Genomic DNA, 12,500 nt, shown 5'->3' on the forward strand with positions numbered 1-12,500 from the left:
AATTAAATAACCTACTTTAACATAACAAATAACTATTAGTTTTATTCGGAAAGTGTTTATCATGTTAACTTCACACACAGGTTTGTATGTATAATAAACTGCTTTTTCGGTATCAAATATCAGGATAGTGTTTTTCGTAATCTGTTGATTATTTTTCAAAAAAGTTTTTTAAACTAAATGTATTGTCAATTGTTAACTACTGCCATAATTTTCGGTTGAAGTTTAAGTGAGTGTAGCTTCCCTAAAGTGTTCGTCTGACTGCTAATCCCTCCGTGTTGGTGTCTTAGCAATACGTTGCTCCCGATAGTATACACGAGTTTAGAGTTAAAAGGGCATTTTGTGTAGTTCCTTGCTCCTTGTTTGACAGTTATTAGGGAAACTGTCAAGCTATCTTTTGTTGTAGCGACCTAAGCCACGTCACTATCGTTAAAGTAGTTGTTTAGTCTGGACTAGCGTTTTGCTCCCGTACAAACAATTGGTCTTCACATGACAACGCTTTCGAAGCGTCTGGAATTTGTTCTTAAGAGATGTTTCGTCTTTAATGCTTCATTCATACTCATTCTCATATATGGAAATTTTCTTAAACATGCGTATTTAAATGTAATTTTCGTCAGAATAATTTTCGATGTTGCCAATTAGTCTTAGTCATTTTCAGTGTCATTGATAAATTTTTCACTGATTAGACTTCGACCAACTTTGATATGTTCAATTTCCTTTACTACTCATAACTATTGCTTGCATATCCTGGCACTAGTTCGTGCTTTTGCATTTTAATGACTTAAATCCCGAACTCCTGATATTTTGTATCTTTAGAGTAATAATCTCCGAAATGCCTTTTGATATATCAAAATTTGTAGCAAACCACTTTTTCTGCTTTCTCAAGCTAAGAAGGTGGACTTGCTGTCCCTTGCTAGTCAGCTTAGTATTGAAGTGAGCCACACAGCCTTTAAAGGTCAAATTCTAGACTCTATTTTGGATTATTATATTGATGAGGATGTTTTTACTGAAGAACAGGTAATTAACTTGAGGTCAAAGCAGAGTAAAGTAGATAAAGAATTAGAGCTAGCTAGAATACAGTTAAGATTAAAGGAAGTTAGCAAAGAACAAGAGGATTATCTTTTTCGGAAGAGGTTAGAGGAAAAGCAGAAGCTTTTGGACTTGGAATTGGAATATAAGATTAAAGAGGCAGAGTTGAATAAGAAGTTGGAAGAGGAAAAGGCTAAAATATCTGTAGAAAAGCATCGAAAAGCGTTTGATATTTCTAGTTCTCAGCCCATTAATTTTGACTTGTCTAGAGCAAGAAAGCTTGTGCCATTTTTTTATGAGAATACGTTTAAAGTTTTCTCATAGCTTTAGAACATATTGCTGCTAATCTAGAATGGCCTGCAGATCAGTGGTTATGGTTAATTAAACCCCAATTACGTGGCAAAGCAATTCATGTTGTATCAAATTTAATTGGTGAAGGTTACAAGGATATAAAGCAGAATATTTTAGACGCTTATGCTATCACCAGCGACGGTTATAGACAATTGTTTTGGAATGCTACTACGACTACTTCTCAAACATTTACAGAATTTGCTAATCAAAAGCTTAGGGTATTTTAAAAAATGGCTTGCAAGTGAAAAGTCGCTACTTTCAATGAATTTGTTAATCTAGTAGTCTTGGAAGAATTCCATCGGAGATTACCACCACCTATTTCGATGTATATAGCTGAGAGAGAGGTCAAAGATCTAATGAAAGCTGGAAATCTTGCTGATAACCATAGCTTAGAGTAAGCATAAAATTCTTGATAAGTCTAAACATACTGATCGTGATGGGGCAACTGGTATTAGCTTTTGTGCTTATTGAAAGCAGCCTGGCCACACAATAAAGAATTGTACAAAACCAGGTTGCAAAGTGGCCAATCAGTCTAGTAAGGTATCCCAGTCAGTGGTTAATAAAACTAGTTTGCATTGTGCTGTTGATCAGATAGATTATTTCAAAGAATTTGTTTGCCATGGCCTTCTCAATTCAAAGAAAGTATCATTACTAGGAGATACAGGGGCTGCTCAGTCCATAATACACAAGAGTCTTGTTCCTGATCTTAAATTTACTAATGAACATGTAGTTGTTTCAGACTTTTAAAGTGGTAAAGTATTGCCATTTGCTGAAGTAAATCTTGATTGCCCTTATGTTAATGAAACTGTAAAAGTTGCTGTCACTGATAAGGAATTTCCTGTTAATGTAGATCTTTTCCTCGGTAATGATTTAACGGGTAGTAAAGTAATGTGCAATTTGATAATTTATGATCCTGAGAGAAAATGTGATAAACAAGAGTCACAAGGTACTAAGCATAAGGATTCAATTTGTGTAGTAACTCGCTCAAAGAAATCTACTGATGAACAACCTATGAATGTACCTAATGTTTCTATTATTCATTCAAACTTACCTGATCTGTTTAACCTTTCTAAAGATAATTTTTTTTTTCAAATTACAACAGGAAGACTGTAGTTTGAGTAATTTATATGAAAAGGCTGTTCAGAAATCAGATATTGACAAAGTTCCTTGCTACTACATCGAGAAGGGAATACTGATGCCCTTATTTCGACCTTCTAGATTATCGGCGAAAGAATCTTGTGCAGACTATGAGCAGAAAATAGTTCCATTTTCACTAAGAAGTAGGATTCTTGAAATTGCTCATTGTGCCGATTCTCATTTAGGGGTAAGTAAAACTTATCAGAGATTATCTTTTAATTTCTACTGGGCAGGAATGAAAAATGATGTAAAAAGCTTCGTAGAGTGTTGTCATATCTGCTAGATAGCGGAAAAGCCCAACGAGATGATACCACCTGCACCATTAAAAACTATTGACGTTCCACATGAGCCATTCAGTATAGTTGTTATAGATTGTGTGGGTCCTTTGCCCAAAACCCATAAAGGTAATCAGTATCTGCTGACTTTAATGTGTCCCACCACAGGATTTCCAATTGTCATTCCTTTACTTAACCCTGGAACGGTACGGTGGGTCGTCCGCGACCCAGAGCGTCAAAAAAAAAAGAGGTTTTTCTCACGTGACTCACCCCCGTGACTGAATTTGTGGGTGATCGACCTGCAGTATGTGTCTCGCCTATACGCTCTAGTAGTGTCCAGATGTGCATTGCTGGTGCTGTACTCCTTCCAAGATTTCTGAGACGCGTCGGGGTCGAGCGCGACCGAGTTTACCCTTCTAAGGTAATTTGCATAATTATCAAAGTTATTACGTATTATGAAATTGTCGTAGAATGGTGCAACTTGTATAGGTTATCAGTTGTGGAAAGTCTTGGTGGATTGTTTGGCTACCATGTGCATGATTTTTTTTTTAGTTAAAATGTCGTTCATCACCACGAGGACCATTTTACCGCGAGTGCCCCTTTTTAATTTTTTTTTCATTTTTTTGCCAAGTCATTTTTCCGTAAGATATTGCCAAATAGTGTCGTAAAACTTTTGCTTTTTTAGCGTTGGAATGTGTGTCTAGATGATCTGGCTACCCATGCGTGACTTTGTTTTTGTCAGATACGACGTAGTTATTAGTATATTGGGTATTTAACTGCGGTTGCCAATTTCTGTTTTTTTTCAATATTTGTAAAAATTTACTACGTAGTAAGGAATTGCCGTATATTATTGATTTTTTTCATGTTTATGTGTTAGAAAGTGTGCCTTGATGGTTGGGCTAACACGTGCATGTCTTTTTTTTTATCTGAGATGCCGTATATTAGAATGTTGGGCATTTTACCGCGAGTGCCCCTTTTTCATTTTTTTTTCATTTTTTTGCCAAGTAATTTTTCCGTAAGATATTGCCAAATAGTGTCGTAAAACTTTTGCCTTTTTAGTGTTGGAAATTGTGTCTAGATGATCTGGCTACCCATGCGTGACTTTGTTTTTGTCAGATACGACGTAGTTATTGGTATATTGGGTATTTAACTGCGGTTGCCAATTTCTGTTTTTTATCAATATTTGTAAAAATTTACTACGTAGTAAGGAATTGCCGTATATTATTGATTTTTTTTTCATGTTTATGTGTTAGAAAGTGTGCCTTGATGGTTGGGCTAACACGTGCATGTCTTTTTTTTTTATCTGAGATGCCGTATATTAGAATGTTGGGCATTTTTCCGCGAGTGCCCCTTTTTATTTGTATTGCATTTTTTTGCTTAGTCATGTTACCGTAAGGAATTGGCAAGTAGTGTCGCAAAACTTATGTTTTTATAGTGTTGGAAAGTGTTTCTAGATGATCTGGCTACCCATGCCTATTTTTTTTTTTAGCCAGATATAGCGTATATATAGGTATGTGTTCGATTTTCCTGTGATTGCCATTTTTTCGTTTTTTCCTATTTCTTTCAAAATTACTACGTACTAAGGAACTATCACAGAGTAATGATTCATTTAGATGTTTATTTGTCGGAAAATGTGCCTTGATGGTTTGCCTAGCACGTGGCTGAAATTTTTTTTTCTGAAATGCGTATAATAAAATGTTGGCCATTTTTCCGCGAGTGCCTCTTTTTATTTGTTTTGCATTTTTTTGCTTAGTCATGTTACCGTAAGGAATTGGCAAGAAGTGTCGCAAAACTTATATTTGTATAGTATTGGAAAGTGTTTTTAGATGATCTGGCTACCCATGCCTATCTTTTTCTTTAGCCAGATATGGCGTATATATAGGTATGTGTTCGATTTTCCTGTGATTGCCATTTTTTCGTTTTTTCCCATTTCTTTCAAAATTACTACGTACTAAGGAACTATCACAGAGTAATGATTCATTTATATGTTTATTTGTCAGAAAATTTACCTTGATGGTTTGCCTAGTACGTGGCTGAAATTTTTTTTTTTCTGAAATGCCGTATATTAGAATGGCCATTTTTCCGCGAGTGCCCCTTTTTATTTGTTTTGCATTTTTTTGCTTAGTCATGTTACCGTAAGGAATTGGCAAGTAGTGTCGCAAAACTTATAATTTTATAGTGTTGGAAAGTGTTTCTAGATGATCTGGCTACCCATGCCTATCTTTTTTTTTAGCCAGATATGGCGTATATATAGGTATGTGTTCGATTTTCCTGTGATTGCCATTTTTTCGTTTTTTCCCATTTCTTTCGAAATTACTACGTACTAAGGAATTATCACAGAGTAATGATTCATTTAGATGTTTATTCGTCGGAAAATATGCCTTGATGGTTCGCCTAGCACGTGGCTGAATTCTTTTTTTCTGAAATGCCGTATATTAGAATGTTAGCCATTTTTCCGCGAGTGCCCCTTTTTTTTTTTTTTTTGCATTTTTTTGCTTAGTCATGTTACCATAAGGAATTGGCAAGTAGTGTCGCAAAACTTATATTTTTATAGTGTTGGAAAGTGTTTCTAGATAATCTGGCTACCCATGCCTATCTTTTTTTTTAGCCAGATATGGCGTATATATAGGTATGTGTTCGATTTTCCTGTGATTGCCATTTTTTAGTTTTTTCCCATTTCTTTCAAAATTAGTACGTGCTAAGGAACTATCACAGAGTAATGATTCATTTAGATGTTTATTTGTCGGAAAATATGCCTTGATGGTTTGCCTAGCACGTGGCTGAATTTTTTTTTTCTGAAATGCCGTATATTAGAATGTTAGCCATTTTTCCGCGAGTGCCCCTTTTTTTTGTTTTGCATTTTTTTGCTTAGTCATGTTACCATAAGGAATTGGCAAGTAGTGTCGCAAAACTTATATTTTTATAGTGTTGGAAAGTGTTTCTAGATGATCTGACTACCCATGCCTATCTTTTTTTTTAGCCAGATATGGCGTATATATAGGTATGTGTTCGATTTTCCTGTGATTGCCATTTTTTCGTTTTTTCCCATTTCTTTCAAAATTACTACGTACTAAGGAACTATCACAGAGTAATGATTCATTTAGATGTGTATTTGTCGGAAAATGTGCCTTGATGGTTTGCCTAGTACGTGGCTGAAATTTTTTTTTTTCTGAAATGCTGTATATTAGAATGTTGGCCATTTTTCCGCGAGTGCCCCTTTTTATTTGTTTTGCATTTTTTTGCTTAGTCATGTTACCGTAAGGAATTGGCAAGTAGTGTCGCAAAACTTGTATTTTTATAGTGTTGGAAAGTGTTTCTAGATGATCTGGCGACCCATGCCTATCTTTATTTTTAGCCAGATATGGCGTATATATAGGTATGTGTTCGATTTTCCTGCGATTGCCACTTTTTCGTTTTTTCCCATTTCTTTCAAAATTACTGCGTACTAAGGAACTATCACAGAGTAATGATTCCTCTAGATGTTTATTTGTCGGAAAATTTTTGTTTACTTTTTTTTTGATTGAATATCATCAAATTTTTTTAGCTAAAATATTATATTGTTTTACATTTTTTTTTTCGATTTTATTTCCCTTCAAAAAAATTTTTTTGTTTCAGAATTTTAATTTTATAGTCGTAAAATAATCGACAATTATCCAGCACCCCACCATACAATTTTTATGCATATCCAAGAATAATTAGATTAGTAAATAACACCTTGAAATTGACATACCCTTCCTACATTTCAAGTGGCAGATTAGGGAGTCTGAGTCAGTGTGGTTGGCGGCCATTTTGTGGACATATCCGAAGCGTAAGTTGCCCTATCTATATATATTCTTGTTCCCTATAGAATTTGTGATATTTTGGTATATTTTTACCTGCATAAATATCATATTATATATTAAATATATGTATTTTTTTACGAAATTTCTAAGTACTCAAAAAATTACCTTTAGATATGGCCCCTGATATAGATGTAATTTACAAAATAATGAAGATTTTTTTACATATTTCTAATTTAGGATAACATATGTTTATTCCCTAAAAAAAATAGCCACTTCCTATTTCATTTGGGTACCCAAAAAAATTCATGAAATTTGGACAAATTTTTTTGGCCAAAAAAAGTTACCCTTTTTTTCTCATTTCAGATCTTCACCTCCATGGGTCTGACTTCATCCAAAATACATCAAGATGTGTTCTAAACATTCAAGAATCAATTCCTAAAAGGATTTGTGTATATATGTATAAACTTTTTTTTATGAATTTTTATGTAAGGTCTTTTTTTTACTTAATTTTTTAAAATATTTATAATAAATAGTTTTTCTGCAGATGAGTAGTATTTATCTTTAAAGTTGTTTTAAGCATTCATTGAAGTTTTTTTTGGCAAAAGAAAAAAGGAGGTTACTGCAAAAACTGATTTTTCAAGAATTTTTTTTTGGCGTCGGGGTCGCGCGCGTCCGAGTATACCCTTAAAGGGGTGTCCGAGGAGCGTACCTATCCAGGGTTAATATAGCTGCCAAAAAGATTGTAAAAAGTCTAATTAAAGTGTTTTCTGTCTTAGGTTTTCCTAAGGAATTACAATGTGATAGGGGAACAAATTTCAAAAGTGATGTTTTCCAATCATTTTCTTCAGCTTATCATCTACAGTCTCAGGGTGTGTTGGAAAGGGTACATCAGACATTGAAAAGCCTTCTTGGAAAATATGCCTTGGTATCTGCAAGAGACTGGGATGAAACCCTGGATCACTTGATGTTTGTGATACGCAGTGTTCCAAACGAATTCCTTGGAGTTCCTCCGTTTGAAATGCTTTTTAGTAGGAAAGCTAGAGATGTGCTAAGAGTTGTTAAAGAAAATTTACCTGGTGAGGTTGAAGTAGTCACTCCTGTAACAGTTTCTAAGTATTTGCAAAACAAGAAAGACAAATTTGACAAAATTCATAAATTTGCCTTCAATAATCTGAAAGTCTCACAAGAGAAAATGAATGAAAATTTCAACAAAAAAGCTAAGGTGCGAAAGTTTACAGTTGGTGACAATGTTTTTGTATATTTTCCAATTCTGGGATCTCCATTAAAACATAAGTTCTATGGACCATATAAGGTATCAGAAGTGATAAATAAACTTAATTATGTTGTATCTACTCCTGACAGGAAGAAGTCTACCCAGCTAGTTCATGTCAACTTAATTAAACCTTACCATAAGATTTCCCCAGTGTTAGTTGATAGCAGTGTGCAACCCTGTGAAGTAAGTGTGCAACCTTGTGGAGGAAGTACTGAAGACTACGCTGAAAAAGATAGCCACTTAGACATGAATACTTCATGGACAGATTTTTCCAACTCTGATATTCTTGCATCCTTAGATAAGTATTTTGAAAACATGACTTGTGAGCAGAGAACACAATTACAGAGCCTGTTACGTAAATATGAAAGTGTGTGTTCAGATGTTCCTGGTAAGTGTAATATTGTTTTACATGATATAAAGCCTCTCCCTAATACCTTTCCTATTAGACAACAGTACTATCGTATTGTGGGTTAAAAACTACAGTTAATGAAAAGTGAAGTTGAATATTTATCAAACAATAGATTAGCTTCCCCTAGTTGCTCACCTTGGGCTTTGCCTTGCATTTTAGTTGCCAAACCTAATGGGAAAGTAAGGAGGTGCACAGATTATAAAAGAGTGAATAGTGTTAGAGAGAAGGACTCTTACCCACTTCTTAGAATAAAAGATATCTTAGACAATATAGGAAATTGCAATCATTTAACTCAAATAGACGTCTTAAAAGGATTTTATCAGATTCAGTTAACTGAAAATGCTAGAGAAATCAGTGTATTCATTACTCCTTTTGGCTTGTTTGAGTATAACGTTCTTCCCTTTGGGATGTGTAATGCACCTGCAACCTTCCAGCGTGTGATGAATGAGTTGATCAGAGATCTTGAAGATGTTTATGCCTACTTGGACGACTTGGTTGGTGCAACAAGCAGCTGGAAAAAAAAAACATTTTGAAATATTGGAAAGATTGTTCCACAAACTTCACTCAAAAAATCTGACCATTAATCTTTCGAAATCTTGTTTTGGCTATGGCAAAGTTAACTATTCATGTCATGTAATTGGTAGTGGTTCTGATGTACCTAAAGGTAGTAACATAAAAGCAGTCTTAGAATACCCAGTTCCATCTAACCGTATGTAAGTACAGACTTTCCTTGGGATGTCTGCTTATTACAGTAAATTTTGCAAATTTTGCTATTGTTGCAAAACCTCTCTTTGAACTTACATCAGCTAAAGGAAATTTCATCTGGTCACCAGAATGCCAGAACTCTTTTAATTAGTTGAAACTAATGTTAACCTCTCATCCAATCCGAAAATGCCCAAATGTGTACAAGCCTTTTTATCTGAATGTTGATGCTTGCAACACAGGTATTGGTGCTATGCTTCTGCAGTCAAAGAATGAAGACCCATCTGATGAATCCCCATTGCTTCCTGTTTCATACTTTTCCAGGAAGTTCTCCCCAACTCAGCAGCGTTGGTCTACTGTAGAGCAACAGCTCTATGGTGTTGTAGCTGCACTTCTACATTTTGGCGTATATCTGCAGGGAAATACTCCTGTGACAGTCTTAACAGACCACTTGCCACTGGCCTTCCTAGAAAGGGTCAAGCTCCATAACAAGAAACTGCTCCGGTGGTCTTTCATTATCCAGGAATTCAACGTGAAAGTGAAGCATATTCCTGGAGCAGAAAATAAAATACTAGATGCATTGTCTCGCGTTTAGGCATCTTCATGCATCCATCCCATCCATCATAAATGGATGATCATTGTGAAACCTCTCAGCTGCCTTTTAGCACAGGGGAGCTGTTACGATTATGTTTATATTTTGTAGAATATGATTTGCATTAATCATTTGTCCGGGGAATAATTGTTTCTGTACTCTATAATCATTAAGTATGCTACCACCGGTCTCTTCAGTCTCGAGACTCCTTGCTGAGTCTCGTTTTCTGTTAACCTCCTTGGCTTTACAAGAGCATATGTCATTGGCTTTCAGACTACAGGACCTTTAACCCCTCTCCAGCTGATCTGTGGTGCTAACTACATTTAGTTTGTTTTACATGAAGAGTGTTTGGGAAGTAATTATCTAAAATTGTTAAGTATTTGTAAGTTTTTCTTATTTTATTCGTACGATTTGTACTGCCGTTATTTATTAGTAACTTGTTATTTGTGTTATATATATATATATATATATATATATATATATATATATATATATATATATATATATATATATATATACTGTATATATATATATATATATATATATATATATATATATATATATATATATATATATATATATATCTAGCATTTCTTTTATATTCAATTTACGTTCCTTGATATTCTGGTTTGATATAAAGTGACTGTGGTATATGTGTAATGTCTCCTCTCCTACTCCTAGACTAACTCATAGGAGATCGTTACAATATATATATATATATATATATATATATATATATATATATATATATATATATATATATATATATATATATAAAGATAGATAGATAGATAGATAGATATATGTATATATATATATATATATATATATATATATATATATATATATATATATATATATATATATACATATTAAGACAGTTAAAATAATTCTATATTAAGGCATTTAGTTGTATCATCCATTAATATTCCTTAAAAGGACATTTAAATTGATTCAACACTAAGGTATTTAGTAGAATTACCCGTTGATATATCCTATAAGAACATCTAATAACACATAATATCATACGTACCCTATAAATAAATAAAACAAAAATAAACGTTATTAAATGTATTAGAATATATGAAGGATATTCTGAAATTCAGAATTTCATTATTATTATTATTATTATTATTATTATTATTATTATTATTATTATTATTATTATTATTATTATTATTATTATTATTATTATTATTATTACCTCCACCAACGAATTCCTAGGTCAACTGTCAAGGACAAGATAGGAATAAGGGTGACTAAATTAATTCTAACCTTAACCTCAAGTGCATACAGTGTTGTCACACATACCTCAAATACACGTACGGTCTAAATTTGTTTTGGGAAAGGCAAGCTGGTTTCAAGAAATAAGCTGCCGTAGCGGATGTTGGCACTCAAGAGTATTTTTGAGTTATTATAATTATTATTAGTATTAGTATTATTATTATTATTATTAGTAGTAGTAGTAGTAGTAGTAGTAGTAGTAGTAGTAGTAGTAGTAGTTTTATTGTTATTAATATTATTATTATCAATAGCTAATCGACAACCCTAGTTGGAATAGATCAAGGGCTCCAACAGGGGAAAATGGATCGGCGAGGAAATGAAGTGAATAAACTACAAGAGAAGTAATGTATATTTCAAATAATTCGAATTATTATTATTATTATTATTATTATTATTATTATTATTATTATTATTATTATTATTATATGCTAAGCTACAACCGTAGCTGGAAAAGCAGGATGTTATAAGTCCAAGTCTCCAACAGGTCTTTTTCTTTTTTTGTAGAATTATGTTCCGAACAATATACGACACAATTATAAAATGTAAACAATTCGTTTCGGTTTGTTAGTGTACTGCTCATAGTCACCTCGATGAAGAATATTCGCATATCAATTTCCATATTTTCATTATTATTTAAGTAATTTAATGATCCTCAGTATGATATTGCCTTACATGACTCATTTTTTTAATATATAATTTTTCATGATATCCAACATTCGTATAACGTAATTAAAGTATCTATTGACTAAGTAGGGTTATGAAGAGTAATATTATTTGAACCCAGACCGCGATGTATTAATAACGTTTAGAGATCAATAAAATCGTTTTTGTTTATTTGCCTTTTGGATCATATGGGTATTGCATGAGCATTTTAATTACAGAGCTAGATATCATGTAACACTTGAAGTGTGAGAGACCTATTTACTGTAAACTTTATTTTGAATTGCAATGAGGAAAGGAAACAAATAAATAAACTACAAATGAAGTTTAAGAACACTCATAACATTAAGATGAATTTTTCTCTCAAGAAAGAGATCTCTACACCAACACAGTGGAAGCCCATGGTACAGAGGTTATGGCACTACCCAAGACTAGAGAACAATGGTTTGATTTTTTAGTGTTCTCCTAGAAGAGCTCCTTACCATAGATAAGGAGTCTCTTCTACTCCTACCAAGAGAAAAGTAGCCACTGAACAAATACAATGCGGGAGTTAGTCCGTGAGCTAAGAAGAATTGTTTGGTAATCTGTGTTGTCAGGTGTATGAAGACAGAGGAGAATTTGTGAAGAATAGGCCAGACTATTCGGTGTATGTGTAGGCAAAGATGAAATGGACCGTAACCAGAGAAAGGGATCCAATATAGTACTGTCTGGACAGTCAAAGGACCCAATAACTTTCTAGCGGTAGTATCTCAACGGATGATTGGTACCTTGGCTAACCTACTACCTACAACCCAGAAAATAAATCTGCTCGCATTTTGGCAATTAAATTCTAGGAAAATAAATTACTGCCAATGCATATAGAGAAAGATTGCAATTATTTTCAAAGGTCACTCTTCTTTGAATTAATTGGATTGAGTATGTTTCAATCTCTCTCTCTCTCTCTCTCTCTCTCTCTCTCTCTCTCTCTCTCTCTCTCTCTCTCTCTCTCTCTCTCTCTCTCTCTCTGATA

This window comes from Palaemon carinicauda, chromosome 32 (assembly GCF_036898095.1).
Source record: "Palaemon carinicauda isolate YSFRI2023 chromosome 32, ASM3689809v2, whole genome shotgun sequence".
NCBI lineage: Eukaryota > Metazoa > Arthropoda > Malacostraca > Decapoda > Palaemonidae > Palaemon > Palaemon carinicauda.